General features: G+C 34.7%; 1 long non-coding RNA gene across 1 annotated transcript; it reads left to right on the top strand.

Annotated features, from left to right (window-relative positions):
- Positions 1 to 2866: 2866 nt before the first annotated feature.
- Positions 2867 to 5533, top strand: LOC128892683 (uncharacterized). The gene is made up of 3 exons (XR_008461140.1): positions 2867 to 3118; positions 3206 to 3991; positions 4493 to 5533. It is a non-coding gene; the product is annotated as an uncharacterized LOC128892683 (long non-coding RNA).
- Positions 5534 to 16999: the final 11466 nt, after the last annotated feature.

The raw sequence follows: 16999 nt of genomic DNA, 5'->3' as shown, positions 1-16999 counted from the left end.
ATATATTCGTTACACTTTGGCGGACGCGACTCCAAGGCCTGATTTTGCAATTTCGGCCTTAAAAATTTATAAATAATAAAAGTACGTTCTTTTTTTTTCTTATAGAAGAAATTTGTTTACATATACTTTTTCCAAAATCAGGCCTTGGAGTCGCGTCCGCCAAAGTGTAACGAATATATTAAAACCAGAATTATTAGAAAATATTGCTTCTTTGCTTCAATATCTTGGAAAAACTTTGTTGCAGTGAAATTTTGATGATTTGTATGGCAATATGGCGCTTCGCTATCGCGCTTCCCGTTGCGGCGCTGTCACCGTCTTGTTTGGTGTTATTATATCGTTAGTCTATACACGGTGTTTTACATGGTTTAGATCAGGGATGGCCAACTGTTTTTGCCCCCGCGCCGGTTGAAAAAAAATTATTTTCACGTGCCGAACGAAATATTAAAATTGAAAAATGTTAAGCAAAACACTTATTTCTTTAAGTAAACAAAATTTTATTATTAAAGTTGTTTATGAATAATTGTAATTAAATTGGTTAGTATAACAACTTTAAATAGGTACAAACTAAATAACTACAAACTCCGAAATTTGAAAATCTTCGGTGATAGCTCTGCTCTATTGCATAAAAATTGGCAGATTTTAAATTATTTAATAACTGATTCACGCGACAATTCAAGCGGTAACCAATAGATGCAATGCATGCATTGCAGCAAAAGGTAATCATTTTGAAAAGTGTTTGCAATAAATAAGTGTTAACAACATATGTAAATGTAAATAAATGAGAGGAAAAACGGAAACTCTTTTGTTTCTTTTTTCGCGATTTTCTCGAAAACTGAGCATAAACGAGCAAATCACCTAACGTTTTTTTTCTTAGTTTTTCGGTGCCCAATACGCCCCCGCAGTTTAGACATTTAAATTAGGGACACCCTGTATATACAGTGGGTGTAGAATGTATTCGTATACCGACCAATTTCCCAAAAAACTTTTGTGTGAAATTGTAGTTTCTTAACTTCCTTTTTTGTAATCAATGATATATGCTCGGAAGTCTCTAACAAGAGAAGGTCCGGAATAAGCGATCCGAATGAGCGCTTTTTGAACGAGACCGGGCTCTAATGATGGGGCCTGATGAGCATAAAAAAGCGCAAAACATTAGGGGTATCTGGCCAGCCGTTTTTATAAAAAATGGCTTTAAACATTTACGGACCACTAGAATCTAGATATATGAAAATATTGAAGTTCTTAACGGAAGCTGTTGTAGCTGCGGGTGTTACGCCGCTGGTTAATGTTCAAAGTTCATGGGTTTGAGACTCAGTAATGGACATTTTTTTTTTCAACTGCATTTCTATTTCCTATTTCTCTTTTTACTCACTGCTATATAAATAATATATAAGAATTATAAAGTATAGGTTGTGGACTACAATTTTTAATAATACGTTTTTTATTAATAATAATATTAATATTAATATTGATAATAATTTATTAATAGTAAATACGCCACATCCTATATATTTGCATGTTTACTTCTACTATTGCTATATTATGTATTGCATGTACTCATTATAATATTATGTTCACATCAAGATTATTTACAATTCTCTGGTAGCGAAGGCTACGCGCTAGGCGGCAGCGTCAATGTCCTTCGATGCACGTCGAGTCACTTGTGAGCGTACCAGCGCGGCCGCCAGCGCGTAGCTTTCACTACCGCGGCCGCTCGAACGGTCTACGCGCGCTCTGATTGGTCGGGGTTTTCTCTTAATATCTCATTAACGAAGCCCCATCCGACATTTTTGCAAAAGAAATTGTTGTTCAGAATCGTCTCAGCTACCCCCATTTCCGGCTTCTCCCCGACTTTTGGGACACCCTGTATACTGTTGCGGAACGCGTCGTGCGATGATAGGGAATTTTCTGACGTGGGTAAGGTGCCCGTGGAGCGCTGAACCGCTCTGCCCGGAGAGGCGCGTGAAATAAAATTCGTAATACTTTTAAGAAAAAGCAAAGACGTTTATTCGATCGACTCGTTTGGTTTAAAAATCGTTTCGTAGTTCGTTCCCAGAGGTTCGATTACGATTGATCTCTCTGGAATAATCTTCGCTCGATCTGCTGCTTCTCTCCCTTCTCCGGAAGATTCCCGATCCTCCCTTCGGGTTGTCTTGGTCCGATTGGTGGTTGCGCCCTACTCTTTCTATCGGTGATCTTCATCGATCTCGGATCCACCCCTGAGTCGGGTGGAGGTGGGAGTCGCGCGGCCATGTTTGTGCAGGGCTACATATGAAAAAGGAAAGCGCGGAGGTCTAGAGAGAAAGAAAACGCGCCAGCGAGACACAGCAACCCTTAAGGAAATTTATTACCCTCTTGAAGAAGTCGTCGGAATCGCGAACCGAGGTACAGCGCGAGTTTGTTATTTTCAAAGATCCTATGAGCTGGAACAAAAGCTAACTCGACTCGAATTCTAAAGAAATGCATTCCAACGGAAACGGCGATTCGACGTGGCCTATAATGAATCTATTAAGTATTTTCAGCGAACGTTCCCTTTTCTCTCCTGACTTTCGACTTTCCCACGCTTGATCATCCATGTCGAATGTTTTAACAATGTACGTGGCGGTTCGTTGATTCAATGCGTTAATCCATTTGAATTCCGCTCCAAATTTGAATATAAATATATACTACATGCGGTAGTGTTTAAGCTATTCCGCGTTGTGGCGCTACATGCCATGAAGCTGTAGGGACCTACATATAGTCATAGGTTCAAGCAGCGTTACCAACCTAAGCTAGAGAATTTAGCATTAAGAGGTTTTCGTCGTTTTTGAATAAGAGACGCAGCAAAGAGAGCGTTTAGAGAAGTTCGTTAGTGTGGTTAGCGTCGCGACACGTGCTCGTCTGATTAAGAGAAAATAAAGAAAAGGAAATCCAAAAAGCTGTGTTCTATATACGAGTACGAGATTACCTTCCCCCGGCAAAAGTAATGGTTCCATAAAAGTTTAGACGTAGAAATACGCTACAAAGCTAAGTTCACGTGATAGCGTAACAATACTTTATTTTATTCTACATATTGCGGAGTGATAGACTGCGTTATACTTGTTAATTTTTTTACTTATTAAAAAAATAACCTTATAATATGGTATGGTACATTCAATTACAGTTCCTGATCAAACATTTTTCTCCATTTCTAATCTAGTGATTTCGTATTTTCACTTTGATGTTACAGAATCGACCCGCTGGTACTCGTACCGCATGTGATCGAATTATGAAAAATACGTGTGACTTAGCCATAAATCAAATCACTTGAAATAAAAATAAGAAACTATAATATAATTTTATTATAACTATTCAAATATAATTTTTATTAACAAAGACGTAGAGTTTTGCTCCTACAAACGCGGACTATTGCAGGAAACGTCTGATCTGGAGAACGGTCTCTATGTGAATAATAAAAGTGTTTCAATAAAATGCAATCACCAAGAAAAACAAAACACGTAAAAGACATGAAAATCGTAATCAGCGCCAACCACGTTCAAACAGAATTGCCAACCTCACAGAGTCATACACACATACACAACAACACAAACGAATCTCCGCTCTGCCATCTAGGGATAATGTGGAAATTAATTTGTCCCTACATAGATCGTGGAACGCAACATTACATTAATTTAACAAAAACGATGCTTATCTTCAGTATTTAAAGAGACTAATGATAAGGCACTTTTGCAGACGTGGACTTGTGCGCGTTTGTATTTAGTGTATATATATAGGAAGTGCTGTAGAGCGCGTATATGAATGAGTGTATTATATAGAGTACTGTCGCGTTGACAGTTTAATTAATTAAATTAACTGAAGACGTTAGTTTTCTTTAGTGTTTATGCTAGCTACTGATCATTTAACGTATACCAAAGTAATTTATTTTCTACTGAAATGTACGTTTCATGATAATCCGAGAAATATTAATTTAATATTGGTTCAACGTGTCGACACATTCTTACTTTAAGGTTAAAAGGTAATGTAATCATGTTTTATTATACTATACTATGTCAAGTTGTGTTACAGTTAATAGTCGTAAACAAATATGTATCGAATTTAATTTTGAAAATATATTTCATCAAAACATATTTTATATATGTATATTTTTTAAAAAAATATTTAGGTATTAAATACATGTTCAGAATGGTGTAATACAAATTTCACATGCAGTTTGTAGTAATTACTATAAAATTAGTGACGATTAGTACAAACATTAAATATGAATATTATTGAAATAAAGTCCATCTTTATATTTAATTAGAATTTGTATTATATAATGATCAAATGAATGTTTTATGAAGTTTCATTAATCATTAGAAGCCAGTTAATACATAATGAGGTTTGAAATTGTAGAATATAAACAGAATATATCAGATTTTAAATACTTTGCAATAATAATTGTTTACACAGCAAATTTGTAAATTTAGTATAAAACGTACAAACTTGTATTGAAATTATTTTGTATGTCCTTATACAGGGTGTGGCAGGACAGATGGTACAACCAAGCAGAGGGTGATACTACATGTAAAAATAAATCGAAAAAAGGAATAATATTTTTTCATTCAACGCTTTGTTTTCATGAAAATCGAATTTGAAAATTCTATCCAGTACGTGTGCACTGGACTGTGTCCCCAAGTCATTGCCCGCTACAAGTTTCCTTTTGCTTACATATTGTAATGTTGACTTTTCTAATGCTTAAATTTCGTCTTCAGCCATACGATTTTCTTCTACTTTTAGTCTTTTTTGATCAGTCAAGCTGTGACAATGTCTACTTATAGCAACTACGAGTACGTCAAAATGATAAAAGCATTAGAAGCTTGTCATGGAAATGCAACAGCAGCAGTTTAACATTACAGGCAACAATTTCTAAAATGCAGAAATAAGTGAAAATTCTCTCAAGCTGAAGGAAAAAATAATAAATGCTTTTATTCAAATAAAGTGTCGATATTCATTGGCGTCAGTTCATGACTCACTAACAAGGCAAGCAATGATATGTATACATCAACAAGGACAGCACTTTGAACAGTTTATTCAATAATGTTACACAATTAATGTTAGAAGTATCAATAAAATTAATAAAAATTAATAAAATTAATATTTCTTATTTATAATACATATCTAAACTTAGAAGCGGTATAGTGAACATGTACTGGATGGAATTTTCAAACTTGATTTTCCTCAAAAAGAAAGCGTCAAACGAAAAAATGTTATTCTATTTTTTTGACTTATTTTTACATGTAGTATTACCCTCTACTCTGTTGTACTAACCAGCCTGCCAAACCCTGTATATCTATTTGTATTTATTAAGAATTAAAATTTTTTGATACCACTTAATGAAAGTGACTTGCATCTATATAATTCAAAGGTTTACTCAAATAGGAGTATCAAAAGTGTGGCTAAATCAAATTTTATTTGTGATGGGTTCTTTGATTGCTTACGGAAAAAATATTATGTGTTAAGTTTCCAGTCTGTGTCACAATTTCATGGGTACCAAAAGGTAGAATTGAAAATTATGTTTCTGATTGATTTCTTTTACAGTATTACATGAAATTCTTTTAAAAAATCACAGACATGTGGGATAAAGAAGTACACATTACATAGTTTTTCACATTCTTTATTGAAAATCCATGTTGTGAAAAATAAAAAAGACCAAAAAAAGTGAATAATGCTAGTGTTGTAAAGAAACTGTTAAGATACTATAATTGTATCATTACAGTAAGTACATATTACTGTTATTATTATTTTCAATTCTGTTTGTTTTTTAGTATTTGTGCACCATATTTAACCCTTTGCAGTCAGAATTTTCTGATTTCAGTACATGTTTGTCGAGCCTCATTCGACATAGGACTGCAAAGGGATAATGAAATTAAAATGTAATATTTTCATTGTTTCTTATCAGAGTAATTTATATGTTGTACTTTTGTACATTCTTTCTATAATTATTCTTTTATGCGATACTTAATGACTAGACTGCAGAAGTTTATGCACGATAAATATGTAACATACACATGGCATTTATACATGAAAAATATACAAAGTATATAGGTATATATAAAGTGTAATATAATAATCAATATATTAGTATGTTACAGAATATTCACTATATACACATGTAAAATACTTCTCACAATTATTCTGATACATTATAGTTCGCGTGCCAATTAATTATGAGCATTTTTCCAAATTTAATGTTGCTAATTGGTGGCGTTTGTCTGTCAAAATTATTTTATTTGCAGAGAATGACCGCTCTACGCCATACAAAGTAATCGGTGCGTATTTAAATTTACTCCAACATTGATCTGGCACACTTATTGGTCCTTGACGCACTCGTTATTTAAAATACTTGAAATCGTCGATGATGTAGAAAATGCTATATTCTTTTCTAAAGTAATATTACATTTTTTTCTAATTTTTTCACTGCAATCACCAGGAATATTTTTTAAATGTATTATACTATTCATATATATTCCGAATTAATTTTGCGATAAATACTTCTGTCATCGTTATCATTATTATCGTTGTCATTAATAACACAATTGGAATCGATTATGATCTAACTTAGTATTAATGGTTTTCTATTTTTTCTAACTTTTGCCAGTTTTTATAACATTACAAGACACTTAAATGTTTTCACTTTTACATAGAGATCACATTAACTGCGAAGTATTCGAATTGAACTAATTGAGATTATGCCATAAAAGTTACATTCTAATGTATCTACAATAGCTATTGTTCTCAATAGCATCTATAGCAAAGCATCAAAGTATCAGACTACTGAACTGTGCAACATTTTTAAACTTAAGTGTGGGTCACACTTACACTAATTTTTTTTTAATTTCTTATGTATTTGTTTTAATACTTGGCACATAACAATAATCAATATAGTTTTATGAATATTTGAAGGATATTTAAAAAATATTTCGATCTAGCTAACGTATACATCAAAATAAGTTTAGCGCATTGTGTTATGTTATTACTTTTTGTATTAGGTATTCTATCAGCTACTGTATTGTTTAACAGTTGCCATATTAAATTAATATAAGTTGTTTTGCAAATTTCTTACCTTTAACAAATATGGATGGATTGTAGTATAGAATTATATAACATCCTTAATCTTTATTATTGTTTTCTTTGATGATTGGTGTCTCTTGTTCAAGATTACATATTCCATTAAGTATATCTACAGGTGTTACAGTCTTTTAAAGGTACCAAGCATGCGATAAATAATAAATTATTGCTGCTAATGCGAACTGCATCTAACAATATGCATTCACATATTTACAACAATAGGATTTAATTTTGGAATAGCCTACTGAATGGCATGTAGACAGTGTAACATCTACAAGTTTTATTATAGATATAGTGTGACCTAACTTCGAATTTAATAAAATTAATGGTCTCTTTAAAGCAACAATGATATTACTTGAGATAATTCAAAGAACCCATAAATAAAATTTTGAAATTCTTTCCTGCTATTTTTGGAAAAGTAAAATGTTCAAAGACTAATTATTTGAATGAAATATTTCATAAATTTTAATGTTGATTTTCAACTTAACTGATAACGAATTTTTAGTTATTTTTGAGATAATATTTTTTCTAGTATTTCATTTTAACGTCCTATAACCAAATTTAAACGTTTGTTCAATTATTAGAAAGCACAGTCGAATATAAACTGATTTTTGGGAGTAACTCATAGTTTTCTTGATGGTGAAGTGACAATAAACTTAATTATTTAATTCTACAGCAGTTAATTAATTATGGTTGTCTTTTAATGCAAGTATAAGTACTCTGTAGTAGAGATCTTCCAAATAACATTTTACATCCTGAAGCTTTGATCAGTATTTCAACCATAAAAAAATAATAGGGACAGTGTTAAATAATAACATAAATAATAGAATACCTGACAAGGATAATGATAGCATAAAAAGAGCTCCAAATTTATTTTGACTTATATTTTAGGTTGAAACATCTTTAAAATTAATGTATTGAGTATCGTCATGTAGTTATGAATTGAATAAAAAAATATAAATAGTTTTTGAAAAACGACTTCTCGATTTTGTTTTTTAATAACAAAATTCACTTGTCAGTAGTTGTGGCGTCCACTTAAACGACATCATCCTTTACGTTTAATTGTAATCATGTATAATTTCATTTTATTTCAATAAATTGGATATTTTTAGTTGAAAAGTTTTAAAAATATTCTTACATCTGTAAATGTACATTGATCATTGCTATGTAGTTTGGGATTGAAATAAAGTGTAAAAATAATTTGAAGCAATAAATGAACCTAAGTGGAACTCGAACCTAACTTGAAAGTTTGCAGGTTTAGCTGTGAAGTATTTCGTGTTGGCTCTGCTGTTGAGTGTATGAGTATTCATTAAAATGTAACTCGCACAGCATGATTTTAATTGGTTGGGTTTATTTAGTCTTTTTCATTCTTGTACTGTTTCACTAAATGTAGTCATTGTGTATCACAGAAAGGACTAATTATACAAAGAATGTACAAAAGTGCAATGTGTAAGTACTCTGACAAGCGTTAACAAAACTATCAAATATTAATTACTTCATATATGCCACAATAATACCAGTAATCTATAACAAATTTAGGATAATAGTAACACGATTATGTACTTACTGTAAAGATATAATTATAGTGTTCTAACGGTTTCAATAAAAAATCGGTATTTTTTTGTATTGTCTGTTTTTTAAAACATAGAGTTTTAATTAAAGAATTTAAGAAAACTCTGACCTATGTGAATTTACTTTAGGGGCACGACCCTTTTATTTGAATATACACTTTATACAGCTTTTAAATAATTTTCAAGATTTAAAATTCATTAATATATCATATTTCTTAATACTAAATAGAACAATTTTGAAGTAATTTATTGAAAATGGATATAAATATTATACATAAATTGTTCAAAGACTATATTAATATTGTATATACTATTATTATTTCAGTTACACATTTATGTAAGCTATAACGCGCTTGTCAATGATGTTGAATAAGACTTATGCTATCTTGTATCTTGTAATTTATATTTTTATTTTCAATTATGTTGCATTTAGTGATACAGTTTTCAAAATATAACACGTGCAACTATAGAATCAAATAGTTTATATATGTGTATGTGCAAATTATTTACAAATTTTTGTTATTAAATATACAAATAAGGTAAATAATATCGTTGTTATATGAAATGGTTGTATTATATAAGGTTTTTTTTAATATGTGGGCTCTTTTTGGAAGCTGAGGTCCTGACATCAGTACGAATCGAGAAGTCCGTTCCCAATTTCCGAACTAGGGCTTCGTTATTGAGATATAAGCAGTTGAAATTTGCTATTTCCACCGATGCACACTACTGCTTAAAAATGACCTAGGACTTTCTAGGCCAAGTAGTACGAGGCCATTGACACAATCTGTAAAAACTAAATGACAATGACCTCGCCCTGTCTGGTCCAAACTGTTTTGCGGACTCCTAGATCATTTTCCAAGAGTGAGTGCATTTGTGAGTGTTTCTCCTTTATAGGTGTGTACAGTTGCGGTCGCGCGAATAGCTAAAGCCCTGGTTTTTCTGAACGAGATCGCCACGGAACATTCCGTTCGTTTACGTCGGACGAAATGGTCGACGGAACGAGTGATTTGAGTCGATGAGGCCGGTTTCTCTGAAAAAAAACCGTCACGAAATGACGACGGAAACCGAAAATAAGGATTGTGGACGGATTCACGAATATCCAATTCATAGTAATCTTTGTGTAAAATCCGGGACGATATTCCGTGGACCCCATTCCGTCCAAACCAAATTATTTTGGTTTCGACGGAACGAAGCGGACGGATTTGCGTGAGTGCGAGTGAATAGACACGAGGAATTCTGTCTTCGTTTAGGGTCGAAGGGATCAGGGGCAATACCGATACTTGACCTAACCTTTTTTTTTGCCTACGACTCTACCCCAAGGGGTATGTCCCAAACCATTCCTCTATTGACGATGTTATGTTGTATATCAATCTCAAAAATGAAAACTCGTATACGTGGGGGTTCGATTCTAACCCTTTCAGGTTAATGCATTATCTGTAGCCAAGGGGCAGTTTTCAATTGGACGCAATAATGAGTCTTCCGACGCGAAGGTGTTAATAATGAAATATAACTATTATATAATATATATTACTATAAAGAAATATAATTATAATTATTATGTAACCATCGGCAGCATTTGTTTCCCCAACCTTGGCAGCGCAAAAGGTAATGATTGGCAACATGTTCACAGACGATGAATGTACAATTGACGATGTTCGAAGTCAAATTCAAAAGAAACTTAACAAGTTTTTTCGTGGATACCCGAAATCGCGATAATAGCGAAGTCTATATGTAATTTTATGTACATATGTACCTATAATGAGACTTCTCTTACAAAATACAACACAGAGCTGATAACTACTAATAATACTAAGTATAATAAAATATGTTTAACACCTTCGCGTCTGGATATACTTGAACAATTTGATTTGCTACACATAATTTTATGAAATTTCTGTAATTTCTTATTTGACATAAGAATGCGTCATCCGTAATCAGCAGAAGTTTTCGATTTAACGCAAAAATAGGTCATCTGTAGCAAAGAGGTACTATATACTATATATATATATTTAAATAATGTATAATATTATATAATGATCACATTTACACATGTGTATTGTTTATATACTAATTCTAATTACATTCAAATATACTACATGTATGCACGTTTGACGGCTCATAAACTCATTCACTACAACAGGAGTTCACATGATTCTGGAGATTCCGTCTCCCTTCGAATCGTTAATATCAAAATCCATCCCGGTCGACGGAACGGAGACCCACGAACTGCCATCTGGACTAAAGTGTGAGACCTTTTACGGTTACTAACACACCACTGGTATCGGTGAGATAGTCCACGAACTTTTCCGTCTCTATTCCGTCACAATCTCGTTCAGAAATCCAGTGCTTAACAAAGACTCAAACTGCCTCCCCAAAAAGCGCCTACACATTCAGAAACACTCTGTATATTGTGTTCATAGAATTTTTGATAATTTTGGGGACGAACTTTTGCAATGTAGGTTTAAGAATGAGATGAAAGTGTTATGTAAATGCAAGCTTATAAATATTATGTTACAAAATTATAGCAAACACATAATATACACTCGCCTTCAGAAAAATCGGGACACTTTCGTGAAACTTCGTCAGGAGTAGTTTTGAAGTGTCCTCTGGATGTGTGCAAAGTTGCATTGGCGAGGCTTGATGCGAAGGGATTAATTCACCCCCCTAAAGGGGAGGGTGTAGAAAAACGCCTCTTTGGACAAGGCCAGGGGTGACGGGAGGGGTTGAAAAATTCAAAAAAACCTTTGGGCGTACTCTCCTTGATGCTCTCTGTAAAATGCACCTCCTGGAATCCCTCTCAGATAAGCCCACCCCTTACAACCCCTCGCCCCCTTCAAAATTCACAATTTTTGGACGACAGACCCGAATTTAGTCTCAATGCATTTCCTGGAATTCCATGATCCAGGAAATGCCAACGCTCACGCCGTACATCCCATAGCACCCCTTGGGGGGGGGGGGGCGGAATAGCTCGCCACTTTTTAACCCCCTCCGTGAAAGGGCACTTCCACACATCAAAGGGTGATGAAATTCGCCAGGTTTGTTGTCGGTATGCTAAGGATCAATGCTGAAAAGATCCCATTTCGAAAGCTGCCGCTAGAGCTGAAGGGGGATGGCCCAAAGTTAGGGGTGGTCCACCCCCAGGTGTAGGGGTTGAAACGTTGCCACAACGCGTCCCGAGCATGTCATAGGGGTCCGAGACATTGGCCCAAACACAGTTTTGATGTTTTTGGAAAATCACCCCCAAGTTTAGGCCCGTCTGCAGGGTAAGCGAGTAACCCCACGTCAACGCCGTTCGCGGATTCGAACGCGCAAATGCTTCATTAGCAGATCCCCAAAAAATCAAATTTTTTGAATCACGCTTTCGTTGGCAAATCGGGGCAGATTTGAAAGAGCAGCAAATGGGCCGGACGAAGCCGGTATTCAGAAGTGGAGCGAGGGCCTGCACCCGTAGTGCACTCGATGTGCATTTTGTAGAGAGCATCAAGAAGAGTCGCCTTAAAGGTTTTTTTGGTTTTTTCAACCCTTTCCGTCACCCCTGGCCCCTTCAGAAGTGCCGTTTTCCTGCATCACCCCCTTTACGGGGGTGAATTAACCCCTTCGCATCAAGCCTTGCCAATGCAACTTTGCACACACCTAGAGAACACTTCAAAACTACTCCTGCCGAAGTTTCACGAAAATCGGTTGAAAACTCGCATATTTATGACGTTTTGAAGAAGTGTCCCGATAGGTGAGGGTATTATCTTGCGATTTTACCAACTTGACTAATTTGTGGTTTCTTTGCAAACCACACTAAGAATTTGAAATGGTCATAAGTTTTTAATTGTGGTTCTCAAAGTTAAGATTTCGTTTCAGACTTTTCCCATTGTTTTCTTATAAAATGTTGAGGACCTTCGTTTGGGCTCTTGGGTGAGAATGTGCATTCATTCAGGATACTCGTTAAAAGAGACAACAATTCCAGCGTCAAAAGTCGCATTGTCTAGCACAGGGGTAGCCAACCCGCGGCCTGCCTTGAAAATCAATGTATTAAAAAAGAACATTAATCTTGCATCCATATATTCATAAATTAACTATCGAAATTATGAGAAAAAATTAACTTTGGTTTTAAAATAATATTGCGTACCAGAAAGTTTTCGCGAAACACGGTTAAAAATGCCAAGGAGCGCGATCGCGCCCCGTCGATTACGTATCGAAAAAAGCTGAAGAGCTGAAGAGCAAAAAAATGTCTAAAATGGGTCTAAATCTAATATGGGAATTAATTATTTTATATGCGGTCCGCGAAGGTATGATGCATTTCGAAAGTGGACCGCGAAATCATTTGGGTTGGCCGCCCCTCGTCTAGCAGATATTCACAACAAAATTTGTGGTTCTTTTTAACACTAAAGTACCATGGCTGGTCAATTGATTTAACAATATGCACTATTTTTTTTCCTTTCATAAGTTTAACTTTATGTAAATATTGATATCATGCGTTCAATTAATTTTTCTTTTTGTATAGCTTATTTTGTTTCATTTTTCTATGAGAGAAATCTAAAGTCTATTTTATCTACCGTAAATTAATTATAAATTAATGGTCTTTTATAAAACTAACAGTTCTAAATCTCAGTTTTGCATAGAACTGTAGTCTGTATATCTCTAAATGAAGCAAATATGATCTAAAGTAGTACTATGTTATTTTATTTCTGAGTTTATTCGCAAATATGACAAGTTGTTCAGTGAAAATATTGTTGGAAGGAATGAATAACATAAAGAAAGAGTGTTTGGAGAAATCATTGATGGACTAAATTCTGAATCTAATAATGATCTAAACAGTGGTAAAGAAATATTTTTCACAGACTTCGAAAAGGAGGAGGCTACTCAATTCGACATGTATATATTTTTCTTTTTTATATTCATTCACCGATTACGTCGATACAGCTTGCCTAATCGGAATGAAACCTCTTGCATCTGGCAGAGCATCACTGCCACTTGATCCAATAAAGAAAACATTTGACCTTGGTTTATTTTTTATCACTTTATATCATTTTTATCGCAAAAAAGTACTATTTCACGTATGTTCGGCCTGAAGTCGATGAATTGGACGAAACGCCTTACAGTTTGCTGTCGCACGCGATTTTCTCGATGATAACATTTGCAAAAATTCATGAATTTTGTTATTGTTTATAACTATTGTTATTGCAAAATTCCTAGTTTTTTATTTAACTCAGCAAGTAGTTAACCAATCAAGATGGAACCTTCTACATATAATGACAGCTGATTTCATGCTGTTCCCGTTTGGACAAATTTATGAGTTTCTTAATTATTTAACTATTACTTCAACTATTGTTATTGCAAAATTCCTATTCTTTGATGTAACTCGGCAAGGAATTAACCGATCGAGATGGAATCTTCTACATGTAATGTCAGATGATTTAGTGATGTTCCCGTTTGCAAAAATTTATGGATACTTTCATTGTTTAAAACCATTGTAGCTACAAAATTCCTATTCTCTGGTGTAGCTCGATAAGAAATTTACCAAACGCGATCGATTCCTTCACATTTAGTTGCATATGTATTCCTGATGATCCCATTTGCAACTATATATGAATATATAGTGTAGGATCGGGTGGGATAATAACGCGAATTGTTTACTTATTAAATTGGAAGAATCACTTTAATTACACTTACTCCTAATTTTACACTACGTTTTACTATTCTATTCTTACACATACATTAAATCTATTCCTTAACTAGTATTGTCCTAAATCTACGCCGCTAACTCTAATCTAATGCTCAACTTTTCGCCACGACTTTCTTTATACGACTGTCGAGCCGTTATCAGTTTCGCTCGCGCCTCGACCTGCCGCATTGTCAAAAAAAAACCGGTTCAATGCTCTCGCCTTTGTTTTTCGGTTTCGCTGGCCGTTGCCGAGCGAACACACGCGTCTATTGTCTTTTCGCTTTACGCGACTTTCCTAGCGATGTTTTCGTTCGCGTTCATCGGCCCGGTTACCTTGATCGCTCGACACTCGCACTCGTCGATACATTCTATGTATGTACCGTTCTTTCCACTTTCTACAATAGTGTCTATGTGGAAGTACTGTCTGAGAGGGTTTGATGTATTTGGTTTGGCGATGCGAGGTGGGGAGGGGGGCATATTGCATACAGTTAATGTATATACTATCTACATGAAAATACTGTCTGAGTAGATTTGGGACAGTATTTGGTAAAGGTGGCGATATTGAACAGTGTTAATGTTTATTATGTCTAAAGTAGATATAATAATAACAATAATTTAAGGACGTATGTTTTGTTCCTCCGACAGAAAGTAACCGAGTTTGGTAATTTTGAATGTAAGCAATTTTTAATTTTGCGCCGACTACGAAAATGTTATTTAACATAATCTAATATAAACGAAATAGAAATTTAGTATATTATTCAATATAATTTAATACACAGGAAATAGAAATTATTTCATACTTCTAAACAATTATATCTAGAACTGGTAAGTATTCATATCAATTAATTAGAAATTATTTTCTATCTTTTAGTACAGTTTCAATATTGTTTCGGAAAAGATGTTTGCCTAGTTCTGACGACAAAAGTGGTTAAATAATGAAAATCATGAAGTGATGCTAGACGGAAATGTTTGGTAATTACAGCAATAACCACATTTTCCTTCACCACATTATTAAACACGTCCTAAATTGTACAAAAATTGGTGCTTGCAGAAACATATTTTCTACAGTTTAGGAAATGGGATCAAAATTATACTTATTCATTAGCATTTCATATATATATATGGCGCATGCCAAGCAAAAAATGTACTGCTCTCATATTTATGCAATACGAAGTGGAACCTTGTTTTTTCTGAGAGAAAGCATGTAATATTTCAGAAACTTTAAGATTTATTTGCTTTCACGATAAAAGTCAACTTGGTCAGCATCTAAAAATAGATAAGCGTGTCAAATGTGCCCCTATATCAAATTCTACTTGTGATGGATCATTTGATAGTTTATTGAAAAATAAAAAGGTAAATATGCCGAATAGGGGACTCCGTCCCTATGACCTTCACCTTGACATATGTTGTCAACTGCACCCTCCTGAGTAACTTTTTCTAATAAATGTTCTTAACTTTTCTAATAAAAAAAGTTTGTAACAATTTTGGTTACAGACGGCACTTTTCCAGTTAAACTTTACCTTTTTCCTATACATATATATAACCTATACCACAATCTTTATTAGTGCAATAAAAAAATGGGGGTCCAGGGGCTGGGGGTAAGGAGTACTGCAGCGCAGCACGCAGGTGTGTTCACGGTTATCCTGAGGGATGTATATTGCTTTTAGGGGGGTCGAGTGGGCACAGCCCCCCCAGCAAGCGTGCGGTTTCAAGGCGCATACTTTCAGCTAAAAAAGGTTTTACAAAATTTAAAACACATATGTCTTAAAACTATGCTCTTGCTGGGGGGCTGCGCCCCCTCAACCTCCCTGAAAGCAATATACATCCCTCGCGATAACCGTATACACACCTGCGTGGTGCGCTACAGTATTCCTTGTTGAGGGCTTCGTCCCCAAACCCCTGACCGGGGGCCAGTCCGGAAAATGTTCAAGACTGATTAATTTAAAAGATACTATTCTACAGCACGACAACCCAAGACGTTGTAGTGACAGAATCACGCAATACAAAATAAAGGTTAATGCTTAATGTATCTTTATTGTGACGAAACCGTTGTTACAAACTGATTATTGCACAAAGTGTTCTTCTTACTGATTATTTACAATGCGTTCTTCTTATCAACTAAGCTTGACGGCTATACATTTAAATCTACAGCCTTGCTTTCTAGTTTTTACATTGTTTACCTTTGTACTCTTCGTGTCACATATAACGCTTAATTCAGCTTGTTTCTATTTTTAACCGACTTCGAAAAGGAGGAGGCTACTCAATTCGACATGCAAATATATATATATATCGACATATATATATACATGACGAATTGAGTAGCCTCCTAGTATAGTATACAGGGTGTCCCAAAACTCGGGGAGGAGCCGGAAATGGGGGGTAGCTGAGACGATTCTGAACAACAATTTCCTTTGCAAAAATGTCGGATGGGGCTTCGTTTTTGAATTATTAACGAAAAACACTGACCAATCACAGCGTCCGAGGAGCGCGCGCTCAGAGCATAGGCGTAAGCGAGGAGGCTCGAGCCAGCGAACAAGCGGGCCGGTAAAACAACACGCGTTAATACCAGTGTGAGGTTGTAGCACATGAAACGTCTGATTTTAAGCAAATATAACTTTTTCTTTATATTAAACGTTACTGATCAAGATAGGAGGTATCGAAATCTGTACATTTAATGAAGAAATTACAC

The sequence above is a fragment of the Hylaeus anthracinus genome, unplaced genomic scaffold, assembly GCF_026225885.1.
Source record: "Hylaeus anthracinus isolate JK02 unplaced genomic scaffold, UHH_iyHylAnth1.0_haploid 14313, whole genome shotgun sequence".
In the NCBI taxonomy this organism is placed as follows: domain Eukaryota; kingdom Metazoa; phylum Arthropoda; class Insecta; order Hymenoptera; family Colletidae; genus Hylaeus; species Hylaeus anthracinus.
The sequence above is the reverse complement of the archived record's forward strand: the minus strand, read 5'-3'. Positions and strand labels throughout refer to the sequence as shown.